The sequence below is a fragment of the Salvelinus alpinus genome, chromosome 15 (genome assembly GCF_045679555.1).
Source record: "Salvelinus alpinus chromosome 15, SLU_Salpinus.1, whole genome shotgun sequence".
Classification (NCBI taxonomy): domain Eukaryota; kingdom Metazoa; phylum Chordata; class Actinopteri; order Salmoniformes; family Salmonidae; genus Salvelinus; species Salvelinus alpinus.
In genome coordinates, this window is record NC_092100.1 from 49431573 (window position 1) to 49459571 (window position 27999).

The following is a 27999-nucleotide window of genomic DNA, read 5'->3' on the forward strand; positions in this document are numbered from 1 at the left end:
AGAACTGAAAAAGCGTGTGCGAGCAAGGATGCCTACAAACCTGACTCAGTTACACCAGCTCTGTCAGGAAGAATGGGACAAAATTCACCCAACTTATTGTGGGAAGCTTGTGGAAGGCTACCTGAAACGTTTGACCCAAGTTAAACAATTTAAAGGCAATGCTACCAAATACTAATTGAGTGTATGTAAACTTCTGACCCACTGGGAATGTGATGAAAGAAATAAAAGCTGAAATAAATCATTCTCTCTACTATTATTCTGACATTTCACATTCTTAAAATAAAGTGGTGATCCTAACTGACATCAAACAGAGCGTTTTTACTCTGGTTAAATGTCAGAAATTGTGAAAAACTGAGTTTAAATGTATTTGGCTAAGGTGTATGTAAACTTCCGACTTCAACTGTATGAGGACCCCATGGCTGACCACCAGCGCATGGGCAGGGATGTCTCTGATCCCATCGTCCGGCTTGCCTGCGAGAGCCCCCTCTGTCTGAGGAATCTCTGTCTCCTTCTGTCCCGGTCAGCAGTGGTCAGCCACCATGCGCTGGAACAGGTGCTCCAGAAACTCTTCGATCCGTGTCTTTATCTAACACAGAACAAAGCACTCTTATTCACAACACAGACTCATCCTTCCCGTTTTTCTCCTACACCCACACAACAGACTGGTTGACACCGGTTCCATCCTGATTGAGGGGCCTACAACATGTCCTGGGTGGTTAGAGAGATACTGAGATCACATACCATGGCAGATCTGCATCATCATCTGGACAATGTGTCACGTAAACTAGCTGTTGGATCACACTGACACTGGACTTATGACCTGCAAGCTAAGTCCTAATTGGTAAGTCTTAGCAAAATGTAAGTTCTTGGTCTCATTAGAACCTGTTATGCAAAACATTTATTTGGCATATTCATTGTCAAGAATGGATTACCCTGTAATGCATGCCAAAGGTGCCATCTAGTGTTGATAAAATGTATTGCCTCTGGGCTCCAATCAGGAGGAGTATATAGAGAGCGAGAGAGTGAGAAAGAGGCAGACAGACACGCTCCCTTAGGATCCCCAGAATGACTTACGTGTTCTATAGTCTCTCTCCCTGGAGGACGGAAGTTCAGCCACGACAGAACAGCTGCTGTAGCCATGTACTTCATGTTCACCACCACACACACACTCTGATATATAGTTAATAAGAACAGCATATATGGAAATTAGATATTGACAACCTAGAGCCCAGAGAAAGGGTACTCACCCTCTCTTTAAGTGATGGGTCACAATTTCTAGGCCAGAGCAACAACTGTTGTGTTTCAAAATCGCTCTGTAACAAAAGGGATAAAACAACCATTCACATACATCTTTCTAAGGAGAGATTGTTTCAATAATACACAATCAAATAAAACCTGTGGAGCATCCCAACACATAATACTGGTGTCAAAAGTGTATTATAAAAGATGACATGATCTCTGTGACATCGTCACCACTCACCTGGCGGGCACGGGCCATACTGACAAACATGTTGGTGAACTCAACTTCTTTGAGGTACTTTCATGTAGCCTCTGCCTGCTGCATCCCTAGTCTGAAAGACACGAGTCTATCGCCTGGCCTGGGGGATTGGGAAATTCCCAGGATTGGAGTGACACTGTAAACCTCACAGTGTCAGTGATATGCCATTGAAACATGACATCTAGGAAATCTATTGGGATTATCTGTTCCTAAACTTCTACGTTGTGCCGTTTGACACATTTCATCCAAGGCTCTCTAATGTATCCAAAACGGTATGAAAACAGTAGCACCAGATGTACTTTTATAGTAAATTACACCTTGTAGAAGGTATTTTCTATTCCATTATGTTTCACCACTGGGGGAAAAAATGATCTATAAGCATGTAATAAGACAATATACCATAGAATACAATTCAATACAGAAGACACCATCTAATGAGAAATACATCAAAACGCATGGCTTAGTTTAGTAGGGTATTTATCCAGTCATATTGTATTACTATTGAAGCAATGATCTTATCCATAGACTCTATCCATAGACTGTTCTCTCTGCTTGTGCACGGCAAGCGGTACCAGTGCATCAAGTCTGACACCAACAGGCTCCCGAACAGGTTCTATCCCCAAGCCATAAGACTTGCTAAATAGTTAACTAAATCGATTACAAAATGGCTACAGACTATCTGATTTGACCCTTGTATTTATTTTTTACACTGTCTCTATGCACACTCACAGGGCCCTACACACACAAACACTCACACATATAATAAGCACTTACATTTATTCTGACTCTACACGCACACCCACTCACATACAATCATCATATACTTTGCTGCTACTATTTATTATAAATCCTGATGCCTAGTCACCTTACCCCCTTACATATCTACTTCTATCACTCCAGTATCCCTGCACATTGTAAATATGGTACTGGAACTGACTGACCCTGAATATAGTATGCTTACTTACTTTCTCGTTGTCACACCCTGGCCTTAGTATTCTTTGTTTTCTTTATTATTTTAGTTAGGTCAGGGTGTGACATGGGGAATGTATGTGTTTTTGTAGTGTCTAGTGTGGTTGTATGGTTTAGGGGGTTTATAGAGTAGATGGGTTTGTGTTTAGTATAGGTGTTTAGGAAAGTCTATGGTTGCCTGATTTGGTTCTCAATCAGAGACAGCTGGTTATTGTTGTCTCTGATTGGGAGCCATATTTAAGGCAGCCATAGGCTTTAGGTGTTTGTGGGTAATTGTCTATGTATGTTCTATGTTGCATGTGTGCACTTAGTTCAGTTTAGCTTCACGATCGTTTGTTTTGTTCATTTTGTAAGTGGTTGTTTTTTTCCTTCATTAAAGAAGATGTATTTTTCACGCGCTGCGCCTTGGTCCTCTCTCTCTCCCTTTGACGATCGTGACAGAATTACCCACCAACAAGGGATCAAGCAGCGTGTCAAGTGGCAACAGGAGCAAGGAATAAAGGATTCATGGACATGGGAGGAAATATTGGATGGTAAGGGACCTTGGGCACAACCGGGAGAATATCGCCTCCCTCGTGAAGAGCTGGAGGCAGCGAAAGCCGAGAGGAGGCGATATGAGGAGGCAGCACGGAGGCAAGGCTGGAAGCCCGCAAGTACAACGCCAAAATTTCTTGGGGGGGGCTAAGAGGTAGTGGGCCGAGGGCAGGTAGGAGACCTGCGCCCACTTCCCAGGCTAACCGTGGAGAGCGGGAGTACGGGCAGACACCGTGTTACGCAGTAGAGCGCACGGTGTCTCCTGTACGTGTTCATAGCCCGGTGAGGGTTATTCCACCTCCCCGCACTGGTGGGGCTAGATTGGGCATTGAGCCAGGTGCCATGAAGCCGGCTCAACGCGTCTGGTCTCCAGTGCGTCTCCTCGGGCCGGCATACATGGCACCAGCCTTACGCATGGTGTCCCCGGCGGTGCGGGTTATTCCACCTCCCCGCACTGGTCAGGCTACGGGGAGCATTCAACCAGGTAAGGTTGGGCAGGCTCCGCCCCAGTCCAGTTCCACCAGTGCCTACACCACGCACCAGGCTTCCAGTGTGTCTCCAGAGCCCTGTTCCTCCTCCACGCACTCGCCCTATGGTGCGTGTCTCCAGCCCGGTACCACCAATTCCGGCACCACGCACCAAGCCTACTGTGCGTCTCCAGAGTCCTGTGCATCCTGTTGCTGCTCCCCGCACTAGCCCTGAGATGCGTGTCCCCAGCCCGGTACCACCAGTTCCGGCACCACGCACTAGGCCTAATGTGCGTCTCCAGAGCCCTGTACGCACTGTTGCTTCTCCCCGCACTCGCCCTGAGGTGCGTGCCCTCAGCCCGGTACCACCTGTGCCGGTACCACGCACCAGGCCTATAGTGCGCTTTGAGAGCCCAGTGTGTCCTGTTACTGCTCCCCGCACTAGCCCTGAGATGCGTGTCCCCAGCCCGGTACCACCAGTTCCGGCACCACGCACTAGGCCTAATGTGCGTATCCAGGGTCCAGTATGCCCTGTTCCTTCTCCCCGCACTAGCCTTCAGGTGCGTGTCCCCAGCCCGGTACCACCAGTTCCGGCACCACGCACCAGGCCTACAGTGCGCCTCAGAGCTGCCCGTCTGCCAAGCCAGAGCTGCCCGTCTGCCAAGCACCGTCAGAGCTGCCCATCTGCCAAGCACCGTCTGAGCTGCCCGTCTGCCAAGCACCGTCTGAGCTGTCCGTCTGCCAAGCACCGTCTGAGCTGCCCGTCTGCCAAGCACCGTCTGAGCTGCCCGTCTGCCAAGCACCGTCAGAGCTGCCCGTCTGTCCCGAGCCGTCAGAGCTGCCCGTCTGTCCCGAGCCGTCAGAGCTGCCCGTCTGTCCCGAGCCGTCAGAGCTGCCCGTCTGTCCCGAGCCGTCAGAGCTGCCCGTCTGTCCCGAGCCGTCAGAGCTGCCCGTCTGTCCCGCGCCGCTAGAGCCGTCCGCCAGACAGGATCAGCCAGAGCCGTCCGCCAGACAGGATCAGCCAGAGCCGTCCGCCAGACAGGATCAGCCAGAGCCGTCCGCCAGACAGGATCAGCCCGAGCCGTCCGCCAGACAGGATCAGCCCGAGCCGTCCGCCAGACAGGATCAGCCCGAGCCGTCCGCCAGACAGGATCAGCCCGAGCCGTCCGCCAGACAGGATCAGCCCGAGCCGTCCGCCAGACAGGATCAGCCCGAGCCGTCCGCCAGACAGGATCAGCCAGAGCCGTCGGCCAGACAGGATCAGCCAGAGCCGTCCGCCAGCCATGAGCAGCCCGAGTCGCCCGCCAGCCATGAGCAGCCCGAGTCGCCCGCCAGCCATGAGCAGCCAGAGTCGCCCGCCAGCCATGAGCAGCCAGAGTCGCCCGCCAGCCATGAGCAGCCAGAGTCGCCCGCCAGCCATGAGCAGCCAGAGTCGCCCGCCAGCCATGAGCAGCCAGAGTCGCCCGCCAGCCATGAGCAGCCAGAGTCGCCCGCCAGCCATGAGCAGCCAGAGTCGCCCGCCAGCCATGAGCAGCCAGAGTCGCCCGCCAGCCATGAGCAGCCCGAGTCGCCCGCCAGCCATGAGCAGCCCGAGTCGCCCGCCAGCCATGAGCAGCCCGAGTCGCCCGCCAGCCATGAGCAGCCCGAGTCGCCCGCCAGCCATGAGCAGCCCGAGTCGCCCGCCATCCATGAGCAGCCCGAGTCGCCCGCCAGCCATGAGCAGCCCGAGTCGCCCGCCAGCCATGAGCAGCCCGAGTCGCCCGCCAGCCATGAGCAGCCCGAGTCGCCCGCCAGCCATGAGCAGCCCGAGTCGCCCGCCAGCCATGAGCAGCCCGAGTCGCCCGCCAGCCATGAGCAGCCAGAGTCGCCCGCCAGCCATGAGCAGCCAGAGTCGCCCGCCAGCCATGAGCCGCCAGAGTCGCCCGCCAGCCAGGACCCGCCAGAGCCATCTGCCAGTCATGAGCTGTCCCTCACTCCGGAGCTGCCGTTCCTCAGTCCGGAGCTACCCCTCAGTCCGGAGCTACCCCTCAGTCCGGAGCTACCCCTCAGTCCGGAGCTACCCCTCAGTCCGGAGCTACCCCTCAGTCCGGAGCTACCCCTCAGTCCGGAGCTACCCATCCGTCCGGTGGCGCCCTCTGGGATGGTCTTCAGTCCGGGACTTGCAACAAGGGTCGCCGCTCCAGAGGCGCCACCAAAGCGGGTATTGACAATGGTGGAGTGGGGGCCTCGTCCCGCGCCTGAGCCGCCGCCATGATGGGGGCCACCCCGGACCCTCCCCTTCTGTTTCAGGTTCTGTGGCCGGAGTCCGCACCTTTGGGGGGGGGGTACTGTCACACCCTGGCCTTAGTATTCTTTGTTTTCTTTATTATTTTAGTTAGGTCAGGGTGTGACATGGGGAATGTATGTGTTTTTGTAGTGTCTAGTGTGGTTGTATGGTTTAGGGGGTTTATAGAGTAGATGGGTTTGTGTTTAGTATAGGTGTTTAGGAAAGTCTATGGTTGCCTGATTTGGTTCTCAATCAGAGACAGCTGGTTATTGTTGTCTCTGATTGGGAGCCATATTTAAGGCAGCCATAGGCTTTAGGTGTTTGTGGGTAATTGTCTATGTATGTTCTATGTTGCATGTGTGCACTTAGTTCAGTTTAGCTTCACGATCGTTTGTTTTGTTCATTTTGTAAGTGGTTGTTTTTTTCCTTCATTAAAGAAGATGTATTTTTCACGCGCTGCGCCTTGGTCCTCTCTCTCTCCCTTTGACGATCGTGACAGAATTACCCACCAACAAGGGATCAAGCAGCGTGTCAAGTGGCAACAGGAGCAGGAATAAAGGATTCATGGACATGGGAGGAAATATTGGATGGTAAGGGACCTTGGGCACAACCGGGAGAATATCGCCTCCCTCGTGAAGAGCTGGAGGCAGCGAAAGCCGAGAGGAGGCGATATGAGGAGGCAGCACGGAGGCAAGGCTGGAAGCCCGCAAGTACAACGCCAAAATTTCTTGGGGGAGGCTAAGAGGTAGTGGGCCGAGGGCAGGTAGGAGACCTGCGCCCACTTCCCAGGCTAAATGTGGAGAGCGGGAGTACGGGCAGACACCCTGTTACGCAGTAGAGCGCACGGTGTCTCCTGTACGTGTTCATAGCCCGGTGAGGGTTATTCCACCTCCCCGCACTGGTGGGGCTAGATTGGGCATTGAGCCAGGTGCCATGAAGCCGGCTCAACGCGTCTGGTCTCCAGTGCGTCTCCTCGGGCCGGCATACATGGCACCAGCCTTACGCATGGTGTCCCCGGCGGTGCGGGTTATTCCACCTCCCCGCACTGGTCAGGCTACGGGGAGCATTCAACCAGGTAAGGTTGGGCAGGCTCCGCCCCAGTCCAGTTCCACCAGTGCCTACATCACGCACCAGGCTTCCAGTGTGTCTCCAGAGCCCTGTTCCTCCTCCACGCACTCGCCCTATGGTGCGTGTCTCCAGCCCGGTACCACCAATTCCGGCACCACGCACCAAGCCTACTGTGCGTCTCCAGAGTCCTGTGCATCCTGTTGCTGCTCCCCGCACTAGCCCTGAGATGCGTGTCCCCAGCCCGGTACCACCAGTTCCGGCACCACGCACTAGGCCTAATGTGCGTCTCCAGAGCCCTGTACGCACTGTTGCTTCTCCCCGCACTCGCCCTGAGGTGCGTGCCCTCAGCCCGGTACCACCTGTGCCGGTACCACGCACCAGGCCTATAGTGCGCTTTGAGAGCCCAGTGTGTCCTGTTACTGCTCCCCGCACTAGCCCTGAGATGCGTGTCCCCAGCCCGGTACCACCAGTTCCGGCACCACGCACTAGGCCTAATGTGCGTATCCAGGGTCCAGTATGCCCTGTTCCTTCTCCCCGCACTAGCCTTCAGGTGCGTGTCCCCAGCCCGGTACCACCAGTTCCGGCACCACGCACCAGGCCTACAGTGCGCCTCAGAGCTGCCCGTCTGCCAAGCCAGAGCTGCCCGTCTGCCAAGCACCGTCAGAGCTGCCCATCTGCCAAGCACCGTCTGAGCTGCCCGTCTGCCAAGCACCGTCTGAGCTGTCCGTCTGCCAAGCACCGTCTGAGCTGCCCGTCTGCCAAGCACCGTCTGAGCTGCCCGTCTGCCAAGCACCGTCAGAGCTGCCCGTCTGTCCCGAGCAGTCAGAGCTGCCCGTCTGTCCCGAGCCGTCAGAGCTGCCCGTCTGTCCCGAGCCGTCAGAGCTGCCCGTCTGTCCCGAGCCGTCAGAGCTGCCCGTCTGTCCCGAGCCGTCAGAGCTGCCCGTCTGTCCCGCGCCGCTAGAGCCGTCCGCCAGACAGGATCAGCCAGAGCCGTCCGCCAGACAGGATCAGCCAGAGCCGTCGGCCAGACAGGATCAGCCAGAGCCGTCCGCCAGCCATGAGCAGCCCGAGTCGCCCGCCAGCCATGAGCAGCCAGAGTCGCCCGCCAGCCATGAGCAGCCAGAGTCGCCCGCCAGCCATGAGCAGCCAGAGTCGCCCGCCAGCCATGAGCAGCCAGAGTCGCCCGCCAGCCATGAGCAGCCAGAGTCGCCCGCCAGCCATGAGCAGCCAGAGTCGCCCGCCAGCCATGAGCAGCCAGAGTCGCCCGCCAGCCATGAGCAGCCAGAGTCGCCCGCCAGCCATGAGCAGCCAGAGTCGCCCGCCAGCCATGAGCAGCCAGAGTCGCCCGCCAGCCATGAGCAGCCCGAGTCGCCCGCCAGCCATGAGCAGCCCGAGTCGCCCGCCAGCCATGAGCAGCCCGAGTCGCCCGCCAGCCATGAGCAGCCCGAGTCGCCCGCCAGCCATGAGCAGCCCGAGTCGCCCGCCATCCATGAGCAGCCCGAGTCGCCCGCCAGCCATGAGCAGCCCGAGTCGCCCGCCAGCCATGAGCAGCCCGAGTCGCCCGCCAGCCATGAGCAGCCCGAGTCGCCCGCCAGCCATGAGCAGCCCGAGTCGCCCGCCAGCCATGAGCAGCCCGAGTCGCCCGCCAGCCATGAGCAGCCCGAGTCGCCCGCCAGCCATGAGCAGCCAGAGTCGCCCGCCAGCCATGAGCAGCCAGAGTCGCCCGCCAGCCATGAGCCGCCAGAGTCGCCCGCCAGCCAGGACCCGCCAGAGCCATCTGCCAGTCATGAGCTGTCCCTCACTCCGGAGCTGCCGTTCCTCAGTCCGGAGCTACCCCTCAGTCCGGAGCTACCCCTCAGTCCGGAGCTACCCCTCAGTCCGGAGCTACCCCTCAGTCCGGAGCTACCCCTCAGTCCGGAGCTACCCCTCAGTCCGGAGCTACCCCTCAGTCCGGAGCTACCCATCCGTCCGGTGGCGCCCTCTGGGATGGTCTTCAGTCCGGGACTTGCAACAAGGGTCGCCGCTCCAGAGGCGCCACCAAAGCGGGTATTGACAATGGTGGAGTGGGGGCCTCGTCCCGCGCCTGAGCCGCCGCCATGATGGGGGCCACCCCGGACCCTCCCCTTCTGTTTCAGGTTCTGTGGCCGGAGTCCGCACCTTTGGGGGGGGGGTACTGTCACACCCTGGCCTTAGTATTCTTTGTTTTCTTTATTATTTTAGTTAGGTCAGGGTGTGACATGGGGAATGTATGTGTTTTTGTAGTGTCTAGTGTGGTTGTATGGTTTAGGGGGTTTATAGAGTAGATGGGTTTGTGTTTAGTATAGGTGTTTAGGAAAGTCTATGGTTGCCTGATTTGGTTCTCAATCAGAGACAGCTGGTTATTGTTGTCTCTGATTGGGAGCCATATTTAAGGCAGCCATAGGCTTTAGGTGTTTGTGGGTAATTGTCTATGTATGTTCTATGTTGCATGTGTGCACTTAGTTCAGTTTAGCTTCACGATCGTTTGTTTTGTTCATTTTGTAAGTGGTTGTTTTTTTCCTTCATTAAAGAAGATGTATTTTTCACGCGCTGCGCCTTGGTCCTCTCTCTCTCCCTTTGACGATCGTGACAGAATTACCCACCAACAAGGGATCAAGCAGCGTGTCAAGTGGCAACAGGAGCAAGGAATAAAGGATTCATGGACATGGGAGGAAATATTGGATGGTAAGGGACCTTGGGCACAACCGGGAGAATATCGCCTCCCTCGTGAAGAGCTGGAGGCAGCGAAAGCCGAGAGGAGGCGATATGAGGAGGCAGCACGGAGGCAAGGCTGGAAGCCCGCAAGTACAACGCCAAAATTTCTTGGGGGGGGCTAAGAGGTAGTGGGCCGAGGGCAGGTAGGAGACCTGCGCCCACTTCCCAGGCTAACCGTGGAGAGCGGGAGTACGGGCAGACACCGTGTTACGCAGTAGAGCGCACGGTGTCTCCTGTACGTGTTCATAGCCCGGTGAGGGTTATTCCACCTCCCCGCACTGGTGGGGCTAGATTGGGCATTGAGCCAGGTGCCATGAAGCCGGCTCAACGCGTCTGGTCTCCAGTGCGTCTCCTCGGGCCGGCATACATGGCACCAGCCTTACGCATGGTGTCCCCGGCGGTGCGGGTTATTCCACCTCCCCGCACTGGTCAGGCTACGGGGAGCATTCAACCAGGTAAGGTTGGGCAGGCTCCGCCCCAGTCCAGTTCCACCAGTGCCTACACCACGCACCAGGCTTCCAGTGTGTCTCCAGAGCCCTGTTCCTCCTCCACGCACTCGCCCTATGGTGCGTGTCTCCAGCCCGGTACCACCAATTCCGGCACCACGCACCAAGCCTACTGTGAGTCTCCAGAGTCCTGTGCATCCTGTTGCTGCTCCCCGCACTAGCCCTGAGATGCGTGTCCCCAGCCCGGTACCACCAGTTCCGGCACCACGCACTAGGCCTAATGTGCGTCTCCAGAGCCCTGTACCACGCACCAAGCCTACTGTGAGTCTCCAGAGTCCTGTGCATCCTGTTGCTTCTCCCCGCACTCGCCCTGAGGTGCGTGCCCTCAGCCCGGTACCACCTGTGCCGGTACCACGCACCAGGCCTATAGTGCGCTTTGAGAGCCCAGTGTGTCCTGTTACTGCTCCCCGCACTAGCCCTGAGATGCGTGTCCCCAGCCCGGTACCACCAGTTCCGGCACCACGCACTAGGCCTAATGTGCGTATCCAGGGTCCAGTATGCCCTGTTCCTTCTCCCCGCACTAGCCTTCAGGTGCGTGTCCCCAGCCCGGTACCACCAGTTCCGGCACCACGCACCAGGCCTACAGTGCGCCTCAGAGCTGCCCGTCTGCCAAGCCAGAGCTGCCCGTCTGCCAAGCACCGTCAGAGCTGCCCATCTGCCAAGCACCGTCTGAGCTGCCCGTCTGCCAAGCACCGTCTGAGCTGTCCGTCTGCCAAGCACCGTCTGAGCTGCCCGTCTGCCAAGCACCGTCTGAGCTGCCCGTCTGCCAAGCACCATCAGAGCTGCCCGTCTGTCCCGAGCCGTCAGAGCTGCCCGTCTGTCCCGAGCCGTCAGAGCTGCCCGTCTGTCCCGAGCCGTCAGAGCTGCCCGTCTGTCCCGAGCCGTCAGAGCTGCCCGTCTGTCCCGAGCCGTCAGAGCTGCCCGTCTGTCCCGCGCCGCTAGAGCCGTCCGCCAGACAGGATCAGCCAGAGCCGTCCGCCAGACAGGATCAGCCAGAGCCGTCCGCCAGACAGGATCAGCCCGAGCCGTCCGCCAGACAGGATCAGCCCGAGCCGTCCGCCAGACAGGATCAGCCCGAGCCGTCCGCCAGACAGGATCAGCCCGAGCCGTCCGCCAGACAGGATCAGCCCGAGCCGTCCGCCAGACAGGATCAGCCAGAGCCGTCGGCCAGACAGGATCAGCCAGAGCCGTCCGCCAGCCATGAGCAGCCCGAGTCGCCCGCCAGCCATGAGCAGCCAGAGTCGCCCGCCAGCCATGAGCAGCCAGAGTCGCCCGCCAGCCATGAGCAGCCAGAGTCGCCCGCCAGCCATGAGCAGCCAGAGTCGCCCGCCAGCCATGAGCAGCCAGAGTCGCCCGCCAGCCATGAGCAGCCAGAGTCGCCCGCCAGCCATGAGCAGCCAGAGTCGCCCGCCAGCCATGAGCAGCCAGAGTCGCCCGCCAGCCATGAGCAGCCAGAGTCGCCCGCCAGCCATGAGCAGCCCGAGTCGCCCGCCAGCCATGAGCAGCCCGAGTCGCCCGCCAGCCATGAGCAGCCCGAGTCGCCCGCCAGCCATGAGCCGCCCGAGTCGCCCGCCAGCCATGAGCAGCCCGAGTCGCCCGCCATCCATGAGCAGCCCGAGTCGCCCGCCAGCCATGAGCAGCCCGAGTCGCCCGCCAGCCATGAGCAGCCCGAGTCGCCCGCCAGCCATGAGCAGCCCGAGTCGCCCGCCAGCCATGAGCAGCCCGAGTCGCCCGCCAGCCATGAGCAGCCCGAGTCGCCCGCCAGCCATGAGCAGCCCGAGTCGCCCGCCAGCCATGAGCAGCCAGAGTCGCCCGCCAGCCATGAGCAGCCAGAGTCGCCCGCCAGCCATGAGCCGCCAGAGTCGCCCGCCAGCCATGAGCAGCCAGAGTCGCCCGCCAGCCATGAGCCGCCAGAGTCGCCCGCCAGCCAGGACCCGCCAGAGCCATCTGCCAGTCATGAGCTGTCCCTCACTCCGGAGCTGCCGTTCCTCAGTCCGGAGCTACCCCTCAGTCCGGAGCTACCCCTCAGTCCGGAGCTACCCCTCAGTCCGGAGCTACCCCTCAGTCCGGAGCTACCCCTCAGTCCGGAGCTACCCCTCAGTCCGGAGCTACCCATCCGTCCGGTGGCGCCCTCTGGGATGGTCTTCAGTCCGGGACTTGCAACAAGGGTCGCCGCTCCAGAGGCGCCACCAAAGCGGGTATTGACAATGGTGGAGTGGGGGCCTCGTCCCGCGCCCGAGCCGCCGCCATGATGGGGGCCACCCCGGACCCTCCCCTTCTGTTTCAGGTTCTGTGGCCGGAGTCCGCACCTTTGGGGGGGGGGTACTGTCACACCCTGGCCTTAGTATTCTTTGTTTTCTTTATTATTTTAGTTAGGTCAGGGTGTGACATGGGGAATGTATGTGTTTTTGTAGTGTCTAGTGTGGTTGTATGGTTTAGGGGGTTTATAGAGTAGATGGGTTTGTGTTTAGTATAGGTGTTTAGGAAAGTCTATGGTTGCCTGATTTGGTTCTCAATCAGAGACAGCTGGTTATTGTTGTCTCTGATTGGGAGCCATATTTAAGGCAGCCATAGGCTTTAGGTGTTTGTGGGTAATTGTCTATGTATGTTCTATGTTGCATGTGTGCACTTAGTTCAGTTTAGCTTCACGATCGTTTGTTTTGTTCATTTTGTAAGTGGTTGTTTTTTTCCTTCATTAAAGAAGATGTATTTTTCACGCGCTGCGCCTTGGTCCTCTCTCTCTCCCTTTGACGATCGTGACAGAATTACCCACCAACAAGGGATCAAGCAGCGTGTCAAGTGGCAACAGGAGCAAGGAATAAAGGATTCATGGACATGGGAGGAAATATTGGATGGTAAGGGACCTTGGGCACAACCGGGAGAATATCGCCTCCCTCGTGAAGAGCTGGAGGCAGCGAAAGCCGAGAGGAGGCGATATGAGGAGGCAGCACGGAGGCAAGGCTGGAAGCCCGCAAGTACAACGCCAAAATTTCTTGGGGGGGGCTAAGAGGTAGTGGGCCGAGGGCAGGTAGGAGACCTGCGCCCACTTCCCAGGCTAACCGTGGAGAGCGGGAGTACGGGCAGACACCGTGTTACGCAGTAGAGCGCACGGTGTCTCCTGTACGTGTTCATAGCCCGGTGAGGGTTATTCCACCTCCCCGCACTGGTGGGGCTAGATTGGGCATTGAGCCAGGTGCCATGAAGCCGGCTCAACGCGTCTGGTCTCCAGTGCGTCTCCTCGGGCCGGCATACATGGCACCAGCCTTACGCATGGTGTCCCCGGCGGTGCGGGTTATTCCACCTCCCCGCACTGGTCAGGCTACGGGGAGCATTCAACCAGGTAAGGTTGGGCAGGCTCCGCCCCAGTCCAGTTCCACCAGTGCCTACACCACGCACCAGGCTTCCAGTGTGTCTCCAGAGCCCTGTTCCTCCTCCACGCACTCGCCCTATGGTGCGTGTCTCCAGCCCGGTACCACCAATTCCGGCACCACGCACCAAGCCTACTGTGCGTCTCCAGAGTCCTGTGCATCCTGTTGCTGCTCCCCGCACTAGCCCTGAGATGCGTGTCCCCAGCCCGGTACCACCAGTTCCGGCACCACGCACTAGGCCTAATGTGCGTCTCCAGAGCCCTGTACGCACTGTTGCTTCTCCCCGCACTCGCCCTGAGGTGCGTGCCCTCAGCCCGGTACCACCTGTGCCGGTACCACGCACCAGGCCTATAGTGCGCTTTGAGAGCCCAGTGTGTCCTGTTACTGCTCCCCGCACTAGCCCTGAGATGCGTGTCCCCAGCCCGGTACCACCAGTTCCGGCACCACGCACTAGGCCTAATGTGCGTATCCAGGGTCCAGTATGCCCTGTTCCTTCTCCCCGCACTAGCCTTCAGGTGCGTGTCCCCAGCCCGGTACCACCAGTTCCGGCACCACGCACCAGGCCTACAGTGCGCCTCAGAGCTGCCCGTCTGCCAAGCCAGAGCTGCCCGTCTGCCAAGCACCGTCAGAGCTGCCCATCTGCCAAGCACCGTCTGAGCTGCCCGTCTGCCAAGCACCGTCTGAGCTGTCCGTCTGCCAAGCACCGTCTGAGCTGCCCGTCTGCCAAGCACCGTCTGAGCTGCCCGTCTGCCAAGCACCGTCAGAGCTGCCCGTCTGTCCCGAGCCGTCAGAGCTGCCCGTCTGTCCCGAGCCGTCAGAGCTGCCCGTCTGTCCCGAGCCGTCAGAGCTGCCCGTCTGTCCCGAGCCGTCAGAGCTGCCCGTCTGTCCCGAGCCGTCAGAGCTGCCCGTCTGTCCCGCGCCGCTAGAGCCGTCCGCCAGACAGGATCAGCCAGAGCCGTCCGCCAGACAGGATCAGCCAGAGCCGTCCGCCAGACAGGATCAGCCAGAGCCGTCCGCCAGACAGGATCAGCCCGAGCCGTCCGCCAGACAGGATCAGCCCGAGCCGTCCGCCAGACAGGATCAGCCCGAGCCGTCCGCCAGACAGGATCAGCCCGAGCCGTCCGCCAGACAGGATCAGCCCGAGCCGTCCGCCAGACAGGATCAGCCAGAGCCGTCGGCCAGACAGGATCAGCCAGAGCCGTCCGCCAGCCATGAGCAGCCCGAGTCGCCCGCCAGCCATGAGCAGCCCGAGTCGCCCGCCAGCCATGAGCAGCCAGAGTCGCCCGCCAGCCATGAGCAGCCAGAGTCGCCCGCCAGCCATGAGCAGCCAGAGTCGCCCGCCAGCCATGAGCAGCCAGAGTCGCCCGCCAGCCATGAGCAGCCAGAGTCGCCCGCCAGCCATGAGCAGCCAGAGTCGCCCGCCAGCCATGAGCAGCCAGAGTCGCCCGCCAGCCATGAGCAGCCAGAGTCGCCCGCCAGCCATGAGCAGCCCGAGTCGCCCGCCAGCCATGAGCAGCCCGAGTCGCCCGCCAGCCATGAGCAGCCCGAGTCGCCCGCCAGCCATGAGCAGCCCGAGTCGCCCGCCAGCCATGAGCAGCCCGAGTCGCCCGCCATCCATGAGCAGCCCGAGTCGCCCGCCAGCCATGAGCAGCCCGAGTCGCCCGCCAGCCATGAGCAGCCCGAGTCGCCCGCCAGCCATGAGCAGCCCGAGTCGCCCGCCAGCCATGAGCAGCCCGAGTCGCCCGCCAGCCATGAGCAGCCCGAGTCGCCCGCCAGCCATGAGCAGCCAGAGTCGCCCGCCAGCCATGAGCAGCCAGAGTCGCCCGCCAGCCATGAGCCGCCAGAGTCGCCCGCCAGCCAGGACCCGCCAGAGCCATCTGCCAGTCATGAGCTGTCCCTCACTCCGGAGCTGCCGTTCCTCAGTCCGGAGCTACCCCTCAGTCCGGAGCTACCCCTCAGTCCGGAGCTACCCCTCAGTCCGGAGCTACCCCTCAGTCCGGAGCTACCCCTCAGTCCGGAGCTACCCCTCAGTCCGGAGCTACCCATCCGTCCGGTGGCGCCCTCTGGGATGGTCTTCAGTCCGGGACTTGCAACAAGGGTCGCCGCTCCAGAGGCGCCACCAAAGCGGGTATTGACAATGGTGGAGTGGGGGCCTCGTCCCGCGCCTGAGCCGCCGCCATGATGGGGGCCACCCCGGACCCTCCCCTTCTGTTTCAGGTTCTGTGGCCGGAGTCCGCACCTTTGGGGGGGGGGTACTGTCACACCCTGGCCTTAGTATTCTTTGTTTTCTTTATTATTTTAGTTAGGTCAGGGTGTGACATGGGGAATGTATGTGTTTTTGTAGTGTCTAGTGTGGTTGTATGGTTTAGGGGGTTTATAGAGTAGATGGGTTTGTGTTTAGTATAGGTGTTTAGGAAAGTCTATGGTTGCCTGATTTGGTTCTCAATCAGAGACAGCTGGTTATTGTTGTCTCTGATTGGGAGCCATATTTAAGGCAGCCATAGGCTTTAGGTGTTTGTGGGTAATTGTCTATGTATGTTCTATGTTGCATGTGTGCACTTAGTTCAGTTTAGCTTCACGATCGTTTGTTTTGTTCATTTTGTAAGTGGTTGTTTTTTTCCTTCATTAAAGAAGATGTATTTTTCACGCGCTGCGCCTTGGTCCTCTCTCTCTCCCTTTGACGATCGTGACAGAATTACCCACCAACAAGGGATCAAGCAGCGTGTCAAGTGGCAACAGGAGCAGGAATAAAGGATTCATGGACATGGGAGGAAATATTGGATGGTAAGGGACCTTGGGCACAACCGGGAGAATATCGCCTCCCTCGTGAAGAGCTGGAGGCAGCGAAAGCCGAGAGGAGGCGATATGAGGAGGCAGCACGGAGGCAAGGCTGGAAGCCCGCAAGTACAACGCCAAAATTTCTTGGGGGAGGCTAAGAGGTAGTGGGCCGAGGGCAGGTAGGAGACCTGCGCCCACTTCCCAGGCTAAATGTGGAGAGCGGGAGTACGGGCAGACACCGTGTTACGCAGTAGAGCGCACGGTGTCTCCTGTACGTGTTCATAGCCCGGTGAGGGTTATTCCACCTCCCCGCACTGGTGGGGCTAGATTGGGCATTGAGCCAGGTGCCATGAAGCCGGCTCAACGCGTCTGGTCTCCAGTGCGTCTCCTCGGGCCGGCATACATGGCACCAGCCTTACGCATGGTGTCCCCGGCGGTGCGGGTTATTCCACCTCCCCGCACTGGTCAGGCTACGGGGAGCATTCAACCAGGTAAGGTTGGGCAGGCTCCGCCCCAGTCCAGTTCCACCAGTGCCTACATCACGCACCAGGCTTCCAGTGTGTCTCCAGAGCCCTGTTCCTCCTCCACGCACTCGCCCTATGGTGCGTGTCTCCAGCCCGGTACCACCAATTCCGGCACCACGCACCAAGCCTACTGTGCGTCTCCAGAGTCCTGTGCATCCTGTTGCTGCTCCCCGCACTAGCCCTGAGATGCGTGTCCCCAGCCCGGTACCACCAGTTCCGGCACCACGCACTAGGCCTAATGTGCGTCTCCAGAGCCCTGTACGCACTGTTGCTTCTCCCCGCACTCGCCCTGAGGTGCGTGCCCTCAGCCCGGTACCACCTGTGCCGGTACCACGCACCAGGCCTATAGTGCGCTTTGAGAGCCCAGTGTGTCCTGTTACTGCTCCCCGCACTAGCCCTGAGATGCGTGTCCCCAGCCCGGTACCACCAGTTCCGGCACCACGCACTAGGCCTAATGTGCGTATCCAGGGTCCAGTATGCCCTGTTCCTTCTCCCCGCACTAGCCTTCAGGTGCGTGTCCCCAGCCCGGTACCACCAGTTCCGGCACCACGCACCAGGCCTACAGTGCGCCTCAGAGCTGCCCGTCTGCCAAGCCAGAGCTGCCCGTCTGCCAAGCACCGTCAGAGCTGCCCATCTGCCAAGCACCGTCTGAGCTGCCCGTCTGCCAAGCACCGTCTGAGCTGTCCGTCTGCCAAGCACCGTCTGAGCTGCCCGTCTGCCAAGCACCGTCTGAGCTGCCCGTCTGCCAAGCACCGTCAGAGCTGCCCGTCTGTCCCGAGCAGTCAGAGCTGCCCGTCTGTCCCGAGCCGTCAGAGCTGCCCGTCTGTCCCGAGCCGTCAGAGCTGCCCGTCTGTCCCGAGCCGTCAGAGCTGCCCGTCTGTCCCGAGCCGTCAGAGCTGCCCGTCTGTCCCGCGCCGCTAGAGCCGTCCGCCAGACAGGATCAGCCAGAGCCGTCCGCCAGACAGGATCAGCCAGAGCCGTCGGCCAGACAGGATCAGCCAGAGCCGTCCGCCAGCCATGAGCAGCCCGAGTCGCCCGCCAGCCATGAGCAGCCAGAGTCGCCCGCCAGCCATGAGCAGCCAGAGTCGCCCGCCAGCCATGAGCAGCCAGAGTCGCCCGCCAGCCATGAGCAGCCAGAGTCGCCCGCCAGCCATGAGCAGCCAGAGTCGCCCGCCAGCCATGAGCAGCCAGAGTCGCCCGCCAGCCATGAGCAGCCAGAGTCGCCCGCCAGCCATGAGCAGCCAGAGTCGCCCGCCAGCCATGAGCAGCCAGAGTCGCCCGCCAGCCATGAGCAGCCAGAGTCGCCCGCCAGCCATGAGCAGCCCGAGTCGCCCGCCAGCCATGAGCAGCCCGAGTCGCCCGCCAGCCATGAGCAGCCCGAGTCGCCCGCCAGCCATGAGCAGCCCGAGTCGCCCGCCAGCCATGAGCAGCCCGAGTCGCCCGCCATCCATGAGCAGCCCGAGTCGCCCGCCAGCCATGAGCAGCCCGAGTCGCCCGCCAGCCATGAGCAGCCCGAGTCGCCCGCCAGCCATGAGCAGCCCGAGTCGCCCGCCAGCCATGAGCAGCCCGAGTCGCCCGCCAGCCATGAGCAGCCCGAGTCGCCCGCCAGCCATGAGCAGCCCGAGTCGCCCGCCAGCCATGAGCAGCCAGAGTCGCCCGCCAGCCATGAGCAGCCAGAGTCGCCCGCCAGCCATGAGCCGCCAGAGTCGCCCGCCAGCCAGGACCCGCCAGAGCCATCTGCCAGTCATGAGCTGTCCCTCACTCCGGAGCTGCCGTTCCTCAGTCCGGAGCTACCCCTCAGTCCGGAGCTACCCCTCAGTCCGGAGCTACCCCTCAGTCCGGAGCTACCCCTCAGTCCGGAGCTACCCCTCAGTCCGGAGCTACCCCTCAGTCCGGAGCTACCCCTCAGTCCGGAGCTACCCATCCGTCCGGTGGCGCCCTCTGGGATGGTCTTCAGTCCGGGACTTGCAACAAGGGTCGCCGCTCCAGAGGCGCCACCAAAGCGGGTATTGACAATGGTGGAGTGGGGGCCTCGTCCCGCGCCTGAGCCGCCGCCATGATGGGGGCCACCCCGGACCCTCCCCTTCTGTTTCAGGTTCTGTGGCCGGAGTCCGCACCTTTGGGGGGGGGGTACTGTCACACCCTGGCCTTAGTATTCTTTGTTTTCTTTATTATTTTAGTTAGGTCAGGGTGTGACATGGGGAATGTATGTGTTTTTGTAGTGTCTAGTGTGGTTGTATGGTTTAGGGGGTTTATAGAGTAGATGGGTTTGTGTTTAGTATAGGTGTTTAGGAAAGTCTATGGTTGCCTGATTTGGTTCTCAATCAGAGACAGCTGGTTATTGTTGTCTCTGATTGGGAGCCATATTTAAGGCAGCCATAGGCTTTAGGTGTTTGTGGGTAATTGTCTATGTATGTTCTATGTTGCATGTGTGCACTTAGTTCAGTTTAGCTTCACGATCGTTTGTTTTGTTCATTTTGTAAGTGGTTGTTTTTTTCCTTCATTAAAGAAGATGTATTTTTCACGCGCTGCGCCTTGGTCCTCTCTCTCTCCCTTTGACGATCGTGACAGAATTACCCACCAACAAGGGATCAAGCAGCGTGTCAAGTGGCAACAGGAGCAAGGAATAAAGGATTCATGGACATGGGAGGAAATATTGGATGGTAAGGGACCTTGGGCACAACCGGGAGAATATCGCCTCCCTCGTGAAGAGCTGGAGGCAGCGAAAGCCGAGAGGAGGCGATATGAGGAGGCAGCACGGAGGCAAGGCTGGAAGCCCGCAAGTACAACGCCAAAATTTCTTGGGGGGGGCTAAGAGGTAGTGGGCCGAGGGCAGGTAGGAGACCTGCGCCCACTTCCCAGGCTAACCGTGGAGAGCGGGAGTACGGGCAGACACCGTGTTACGCAGTAGAGCGCACGGTGTCTCCTGTACGTGTTCATAGCCCGGTGAGGGTTATTCCACCTCCCCGCACTGGTGGGGCTAGATTGGGCATTGAGCCAGGTGCCATGAAGCCGGCTCAACGCGTCTGGTCTCCAGTGCGTCTCCTCGGGCCGGCATACATGGCACCAGCCTTACGCATGGTGTCCCCGGCGGTGCGGGTTATTCCACCTCCCCGCACTGGTCAGGCTACGGGGAGCATTCAACCAGGTAAGGTTGGGCAGGCTCCGCCCCAGTCCAGTTCCACCAGTGCCTACACCACGCACCAGGCTTCCAGTGTGTCTCCAGAGCCCTGTTCCTCCTCCACGCACTCGCCCTATGGTGCGTGTCTCCAGCCCGGTACCACCAATTCCGGCACCACGCACCAAGCCTACTGTGAGTCTCCAGAGTCCTGTGCATCCTGTTGCTGCTCCCCGCACTAGCCCTGAGATGCGTGTCCCCAGCCCGGTACCACCAGTTCCGGCACCACGCACTAGGCCTAATGTGCGTCTCCAGAGCCCTGTACCACGCACCAAGCCTACTGTGAGTCTCCAGAGTCCTGTGCATCCTGTTGCTTCTCCCCGCACTCGCCCTGAGGTGCGTGCCCTCAGCCCGGTACCACCTGTGCCGGTACCACGCACCAGGCCTATAGTGCGCTTTGAGAGCCCAGTGTGTCCTGTTACTGCTCCCCGCACTAGCCCTGAGATGCGTGTCCCCAGCCCGGTACCACCAGTTCCGGCACCACGCACTAGGCCTAATGTGCGTATCCAGGGTCCAGTATGCCCTGTTCCTTCTCCCCGCACTAGCCTTCAGGTGCGTGTCCCCAGCCCGGTACCACCAGTTCCGGCACCACGCACCAGGCCTACAGTGCGCCTCAGAGCTGCCCGTCTGCCAAGCCAGAGCTGCCCGTCTGCCAAGCACCGTCAGAGCTGCCCATCTGCCAAGCACCGTCTGAGCTGCCCGTCTGCCAAGCACCGTCTGAGCTGTCCGTCTGCCAAGCACCGTCTGAGCTGCCCGTCTGCCAAGCACCGTCTGAGCTGCCCGTCTGCCAAGCACCATCAGAGCTGCCCGTCTGTCCCGAGCCGTCAGAGCTGCCCGTCTGTCCCGAGCCGTCAGAGCTGCCCGTCTGTCCCGAGCCGTCAGAGCTGCCCGTCTGTCCCGAGCCGTCAGAGCTGCCCGTCTGTCCCGAGCCGTCAGAGCTGCCCGTCTGTCCCGCGCCGCTAGAGCCGTCCGCCAGACAGGATCAGCCAGAGCCGTCCGCCAGACAGGATCAGCCAGAGCCGTCCGCCAGACAGGATCAGCCCGAGCCGTCCGCCAGACAGGATCAGCCCGAGCCGTCCGCCAGACAGGATCAGCCCGAGCCGTCCGCCAGACAGGATCAGCCCGAGCCGTCCGCCAGACAGGATCAGCCCGAGCCGTCCGCCAGACAGGATCAGCCAGAGCCGTCGGCCAGACAGGATCAGCCAGAGCCGTCCGCCAGCCATGAGCAGCCCGAGTCGCCCGCCAGCCATGAGCAGCCAGAGTCGCCCGCCAGCCATGAGCAGCCAGAGTCGCCCGCCAGCCATGAGCAGCCAGAGTCGCCCGCCAGCCATGAGCAGCCAGAGTCGCCCGCCAGCCATGAGCAGCCAGAGTCGCCCGCCAGCCATGAGCAGCCAGAGTCGCCCGCCAGCCATGAGCAGCCAGAGTCGCCCGCCAGCCATGAGCAGCCAGAGTCGCCCGCCAGCCATGAGCAGCCAGAGTCGCCCGCCAGCCATGAGCAGCCCGAGTCGCCCGCCAGCCATGAGCAGCCCGAGTCGCCCGCCAGCCATGAGCAGCCCGAGTCGCCCGCCAGCCATGAGCCGCCCGAGTCGCCCGCCAGCCATGAGCAGCCCGAGTCGCCCGCCATCCATGAGCAGCCCGAGTCGCCCGCCAGCCATGAGCAGCCCGAGTCGCCCGCCAGCCATGAGCAGCCCGAGTCGCCCGCCAGCCATGAGCAGCCCGAGTCGCCCGCCAGCCATGAGCAGCCCGAGTCGCCCGCCAGCCATGAGCAGCCCGAGTCGCCCGCCAGCCATGAGCAGCCCGAGTCGCCCGCCAGCCATGAGCAGCCAGAGTCGCCCGCCAGCCATGAGCAGCCAGAGTCGCCCGCCAGCCATGAGCCGCCAGAGTCGCCCGCCAGCCATGAGCAGCCAGAGTCGCCCGCCAGCCATGAGCCGCCAGAGTCGCCCGCCAGCCAGGACCCGCCAGAGCCATCTGCCAGTCATGAGCTGTCCCTCACTCCGGAGCTGCCGTTCCTCAGTCCGGAGCTACCCCTCAGTCCGGAGCTACCCCTCAGTCCGGAGCTACCCCTCAGTCCGGAGCTACCCCTCAGTCCGGAGCTACCCCTCAGTCCGGAGCTACCCATCCGTCCGGTGGCGCCCTCTGGGATGGTCTTCAGTCCGGGACTTGCAACAAGGGTCGCCGCTCCAGAGGCGCCACCAAAGCGGGTATTGACAATGGTGGAGTGGGGGCCTCGTCCCGCGCCCGAGCCGCCGCCATGATGGGGGCCACCCCGGACCCTCCCCTTCTGTTTCAGGTTCTGTGGCCGGAGTCCGCACCTTTGGGGGGGGGGTACTGTCACACCCTGGCCTTAGTATTCTTTGTTTTCTTTATTATTTTAGTTAGGTCAGGGTGTGACATGGGGAATGTATGTGTTTTTGTAGTGTCTAGTGTGGTTGTATGGTTTAGGGGGTTTATAGAGTAGATGGGTTTGTGTTTAGTATAGGTGTTTAGGAAAGTCTATGGTTGCCTGATTTGGTTCTCAATCAGAGACAGCTGGTTATTGTTGTCTCTGATTGGGAGCCATATTTAAGGCAGCCATAGGCTTTAGGTGTTTGTGGGTAATTGTCTATGTATGTTCTATGTTGCATGTGTGCACTTAGTTCAGTTTAGCTTCACGATCGTTTGTTTTGTTCATTTTGTAAGTGGTTGTTTTTTTCCTTCATTAAAGAAGATGTATTTTTCACGCGCTGCGCCTTGGTCCTCTCTCTCTCCCTTTGACGATCGTGACAGAATTACCCACCAACAAGGGATCAAGCAGCGTGTCAAGTGGCAACAGGAGCAAGGAATAAAGGATTCATGGACATGGGAGGAAATATTGGATGGTAAGGGACCTTGGGCACAACCGGGAGAATATCGCCTCCCTCGTGAAGAGCTGGAGGCAGCGAAAGCCGAGAGGAGGCGATATGAGGAGGCAGCACGGAGGCAAGGCTGGAAGCCCGCAAGTACAACGCCAAAATTTCTTGGGGGGGGCTAAGAGGTAGTGGGCCGAGGGCAGGTAGGAGACCTGCGCCCACTTCCCAGGCTAACCGTGGAGAGCGGGAGTACGGGCAGACACCGTGTTACGCAGTAGAGCGCACGGTGTCTCCTGTACGTGTTCATAGCCCGGTGAGGGTTATTCCACCTCCCCGCACTGGTGGGGCTAGATTGGGCATTGAGCCAGGTGCCATGAAGCCGGCTCAACGCGTCTGGTCTCCAGTGCGTCTCCTCGGGCCGGCATACATGGCACCAGCCTTACGCATGGTGTCCCCGGCGGTGCGGGTTATTCCACCTCCCCGCACTGGTCAGGCTACGGGGAGCATTCAACCAGGTAAGGTTGGGCAGGCTCCGCCCCAGTCCAGTTCCACCAGTGCCTACACCACGCACCAGGCTTCCAGTGTGTCTCCAGAGCCCTGTTCCTCCTCCACGCACTCGCCCTATGGTGCGTGTCTCCAGCCCGGTACCACCAATTCCGGCACCACGCACCAAGCCTACTGTGCGTCTCCAGAGTCCTGTGCATCCTGTTGCTGCTCCCCGCACTAGCCCTGAGATGCGTGTCCCCAGCCCGGTACCACCAGTTCCGGCACCACGCACTAGGCCTAATGTGCGTCTCCAGAGCCCTGTACGCACTGTTGCTTCTCCCCGCACTCGCCCTGAGGTGCGTGCCCTCAGCCCGGTACCACCTGTGCCGGTACCACGCACCAGGCCTATAGTGCGCTTTGAGAGCCCAGTGTGTCCTGTTACTGCTCCCCGCACTAGCCCTGAGATGCGTGTCCCCAGCCCGGTACCACCAGTTCCGGCACCACGCACTAGGCCTAATGTGCGTATCCAGGGTCCAGTATGCCCTGTTCCTTCTCCCCGCACTAGCCTTCAGGTGCGTGTCCCCAGCCCGGTACCACCAGTTCCGGCACCACGCACCAGGCCTACAGTGCGCCTCAGAGCTGCCCGTCTGCCAAGCCAGAGCTGCCCGTCTGCCAAGCACCGTCAGAGCTGCCCATCTGCCAAGCACCGTCTGAGCTGCCCGTCTGCCAAGCACCGTCTGAGCTGTCCGTCTGCCAAGCACCGTCTGAGCTGCCCGTCTGCCAAGCACCGTCTGAGCTGCCCGTCTGCCAAGCACCGTCAGAGCTGCCCGTCTGTCCCGAGCCGTCAGAGCTGCCCGTCTGTCCCGAGCCGTCAGAGCTGCCCGTCTGTCCCGAGCCGTCAGAGCTGCCCGTCTGTCCCGAGCCGTCAGAGCTGCCCGTCTGTCCCGAGCCGTCAGAGCTGCCCGTCTGTCCCGCGCCGCTAGAGCCGTCCGCCAGACAGGATCAGCCAGAGCCGTCCGCCAGACAGGATCAGCCAGAGCCGTCCGCCAGACAGGATCAGCCAGAGCCGTCCGCCAGACAGGATCAGCCCGAGCCGTCCGCCAGACAGGATCAGCCCGAGCCGTCCGCCAGACAGGATCAGCCCGAGCCGTCCGCCAGACAGGATCAGCCCGAGCCGTCCGCCAGACAGGATCAGCCAGAGCCGTCGGCCAGACAGGATCAGCCAGAGCCGTCCGCCAGCCATGAGCAGCCCGAGTCGCCCGCCAGCCATGAGCAGCCAGAGTCGCCCGCCAGCCATGAGCAGCCAGAGTCGCCCGCCAGCCATGAGCAGCCAGAGTCGCCCGCCAGCCATGAGCAGCCAGAGTCGCCCGCCAGCCATGAGCAGCCAGAGTCGCCCGCCAGCCATGAGCAGCCCGAGTCGCCCGCCAGCCATGAGCAGCCCGAGTCGCCCGCCAGCCATGAGCAGCCCGAGTCGCCCGCCAGCCATGAGCAGCCCGAGTCGCCCGCCAGCCATGAGCAGCCCGAGTCGCCCGCCATCCATGAGCAGCCCGAGTCGCCCGCCAGCCATGAGCCGCCCGAGTCGCCCGCCAGCCATGAGCAGCCCGAGTCGCCCGCCAGCCATGAGCAGCCCGAGTCGCCCGCCAGCCATGAGCAGCCCGAGTCGCCCGCCAGCCATGAGCAGCCAGAGTCGCCCGCCAGCCATGAGCAGCCAGAGTCGCCCGCCAGCCATGAGCCGCCAGAGTCGCCCGCCAGCCAGGACCCGCCAGAGCCATCTGCCAGTCATGAGCTGTCCCTCTCTCCGGAGCTGCCGTTCCTCAGTCCGGAGCTACCCCTTAGTCCGGAGCTACCCCTCAGTCCGGAGCTACCCCTCAGTCCGGAGCTACCCCTCAGTCCGGAGCTACCCCTCAGTCCGGAGCTACCCATCCGTCCGGTGGCGCCCTCTGGGATGGTCTTCAGTCCGGGACTTGCAACAAGGGTCGCCGCTCCAGAGGCGCCACCAAAGCGGGTATTGACAATGGTGGAGTGGGGGCCTCGTCCCGCGCCCGAGCCGCCGCCATGATGGGGGCCACCCCGGACCCTCCCCTTCTGTTTCAGGTTCTGTGGCCGGAGTCCGCACCTTTGGGGGGGGGGGGTACTGTCACACCCTGGCCTTAGTATTCTTTGTTTTCTTTATTATTTTAGTTAGGTCAGGGTGTGACATGGGGAATGTATGTGTTTTTGTAGTGTCTAGTGTGGTTGTATGGTTTAGGGGGTTTATAGAGTAGATGGGTTTGTGTTTAGTATAGGTGTTTAGGAAAGTCTATGGTTGCCTGATTTGGTTCTCAATCAGAGACAGCTGGTTATTGTTGTCTCTGATTGGGAGCCATATTTAAGGCAGCCATAGGCTTTAGGTGTTTGTGGGTAATTGTCTATGTATGTTCTATGTTGCATGTGTGCACTTAGTTCAGTTTAGCTTCACGATCGTTTGTTTTGTTCATTTTGTAAGTGGTTGTTTTTTTCCTTCATTAAAGAAGATGTATTTTTCACGCGCTGCGCCTTGGTCCTCTCTCTCTCCCTTTGACGATCGTGACACTCGTGTTCTTCTTATTTCTTATTTCTCGTGTGTTTAATTTCTACCTTGTTATTTTTAGTATTACATTATTGATTATTTCATTGTTGGATTTAGCGCTTGCAAGAAAGGCAATTGTGCACGTGACATTACAACTTGAAATGGGACTGCTGTAACTCCTTGACATTTTCTGAGAAGCAGGGCTAAACAGTCGTACTCAGTTTGACCTTTTATCTGGACGTGCACTCCAGCCATTGGAGACTGGAGAAATGCGACACCAGCTCAGTACAGAGCGTTTGTTGCGGTGGCGTGCACTGATTGTAGCATGTAAACCGTTCAAATTCTAAAATGTACAGCATTATGATAACCATTCACCCATTTTTGTCGACTTGACATGTACCTTGTCAATACCCGAGGGCTATTTGCCATTCACTGTAGTCAACAGTAGCAGCCTATGCAAATGTCAACTGACACTGAATAGTAATGAAGTGACCGAAGTATCTTCTGAATAATTCACATTTACTGTTGGACTATCGTTATGGCAAAGGTAAAATAAGCATTATTAAGGTAGTTGATGCACTTGAAATTACAGTTATTGAAGTGTAGCTAGCTCTCTTCCAAAACCACCCACAAAACACAGCATGCACGTCACACGTGGTTAGTGCTATCTGGGATCATTTGGACGACCCCACCCTTAACCTTAATTAAAACCTACCCTAACCATAACTCCTTTTAAACATCAACTTCTACAGGATAGGGACGTCCCAATGATTCGGTATAGTAAGGACCCCACCCTCAGCGGGCTCGGGAATAGAAAAAAAATGGTTTTCAGGGGAAATGGAAAGAGAGTCTTTGACGGGTCTTCCGCTTTTGGACATTAACAAGGTGACAGCGGGAGGGAGAGGCGAAGAGAGAGGGTATACTCCGGGCAAAATCTGTCCACGAAAATAATATCACAAAGACAGGAGTTTTTGTATGGTCAATGAGTGTCAAATTTGGTCAACAACATTTTTTATTGCTAATTTGAGGGTTATTTGATCGAATTTAAGTTTTGTAATGATTAGGTTGTTACAAATGCACTGATATAAGCAGGGGTGAAAGTAGGTTTTATTTCTTCCAGGTATAGGACCTGCGCCACATTTTTCTATGGACCTGATCATAGAATTACATACAGTACCAGTCAAAAGTTTGGACACACCAACTCATTCAAGGGTTTTTCTTTATTTTTACTATTTACTACATCGTAGAATAATAGTGAAGACAACAAAACTATGAAATAACAAATATGGAATGTGTTATTTTATTTAACTAGGCAAGTCAGTTAAGAACAAATTCTTATTTACAATGACCTACACCGGCCAAACCCTAACCAGGACGAAGTTGGGCCAATTGTGCTTCACCCTATGGGACTCCTGATCAAGGCTGGATCATGTAGTAACCAAAAAAGTGTTAAACAAATCAAAATAGGTTTTATATTTGAGATTCTTCAAATAGCCACCCTTTGCCTTGATGACAGCTTTGCACACTCTTGGCATTCTCTCAACCAGCTTCATGAGGTAATCACCTGGAATGTATTTCAATTAACAGGTGTGCCTTGGTAAAAGTTCATTTGTGGAATGTCTTTCCTTCTTAATGCGTTTGAGCCAATCAGTTATGTTGTGACAAAGTGATGATTGGCTGTCATTTCTCTTTGCTTATTTGAGCTGTTCATGCCAGAATATGGACTTGGTCTTTTACCAGATAGTGCTATCTTCTGTATACCACCCCTACCTTAAGACATGAAGGTCAGTAAATCCGTAAAATGTCAAGAACTTTGAAAGTTTCTTCAAGTCGCAAAAACCATCAAGCGCTATGATAAAACTGTCTCTCATGAGGACCGCCACAAGAATTGATGACCCAGAGTTACCTCTGCTGCAGAGGATAAATTCATTCGATTTAACTGTACCTTAGATTGCAGGCCAAAGAAATGCTTCACAGGATTCAAGTAACAGACACATCTCAACATCAACTGTTCAGAGGAGTCTGCATGAATCAGGCCTTCATGGTCAAATTGCTGCAAAGAAACCACTACTAATGGACAACAATAAGAAGAAGAGACTTTCTTGGGACAAGAAACACGAGCAATGGACATTAGACCGGTGAAATCTGTCCTTTGGTCTGATGAGTCCAAATTTGAGATTTTTGGTTCCAACCCCGTGTCTTTCTGAGATGCAGAGTAGGTGAACGGATGATCTCCGCATGTGTGGTT

General features: G+C 58.7%; 1 pseudogene; it reads right to left on the reverse strand.

The window, feature by feature from the left end:
- Positions 1 to 264: 264 nt before the first annotated feature.
- Positions 265 to 27999, reverse strand: part of LOC139539340 (fructose-2,6-bisphosphatase TIGAR B-like) — a 31648-nt pseudogene continuing 3913 nt past the window's right edge.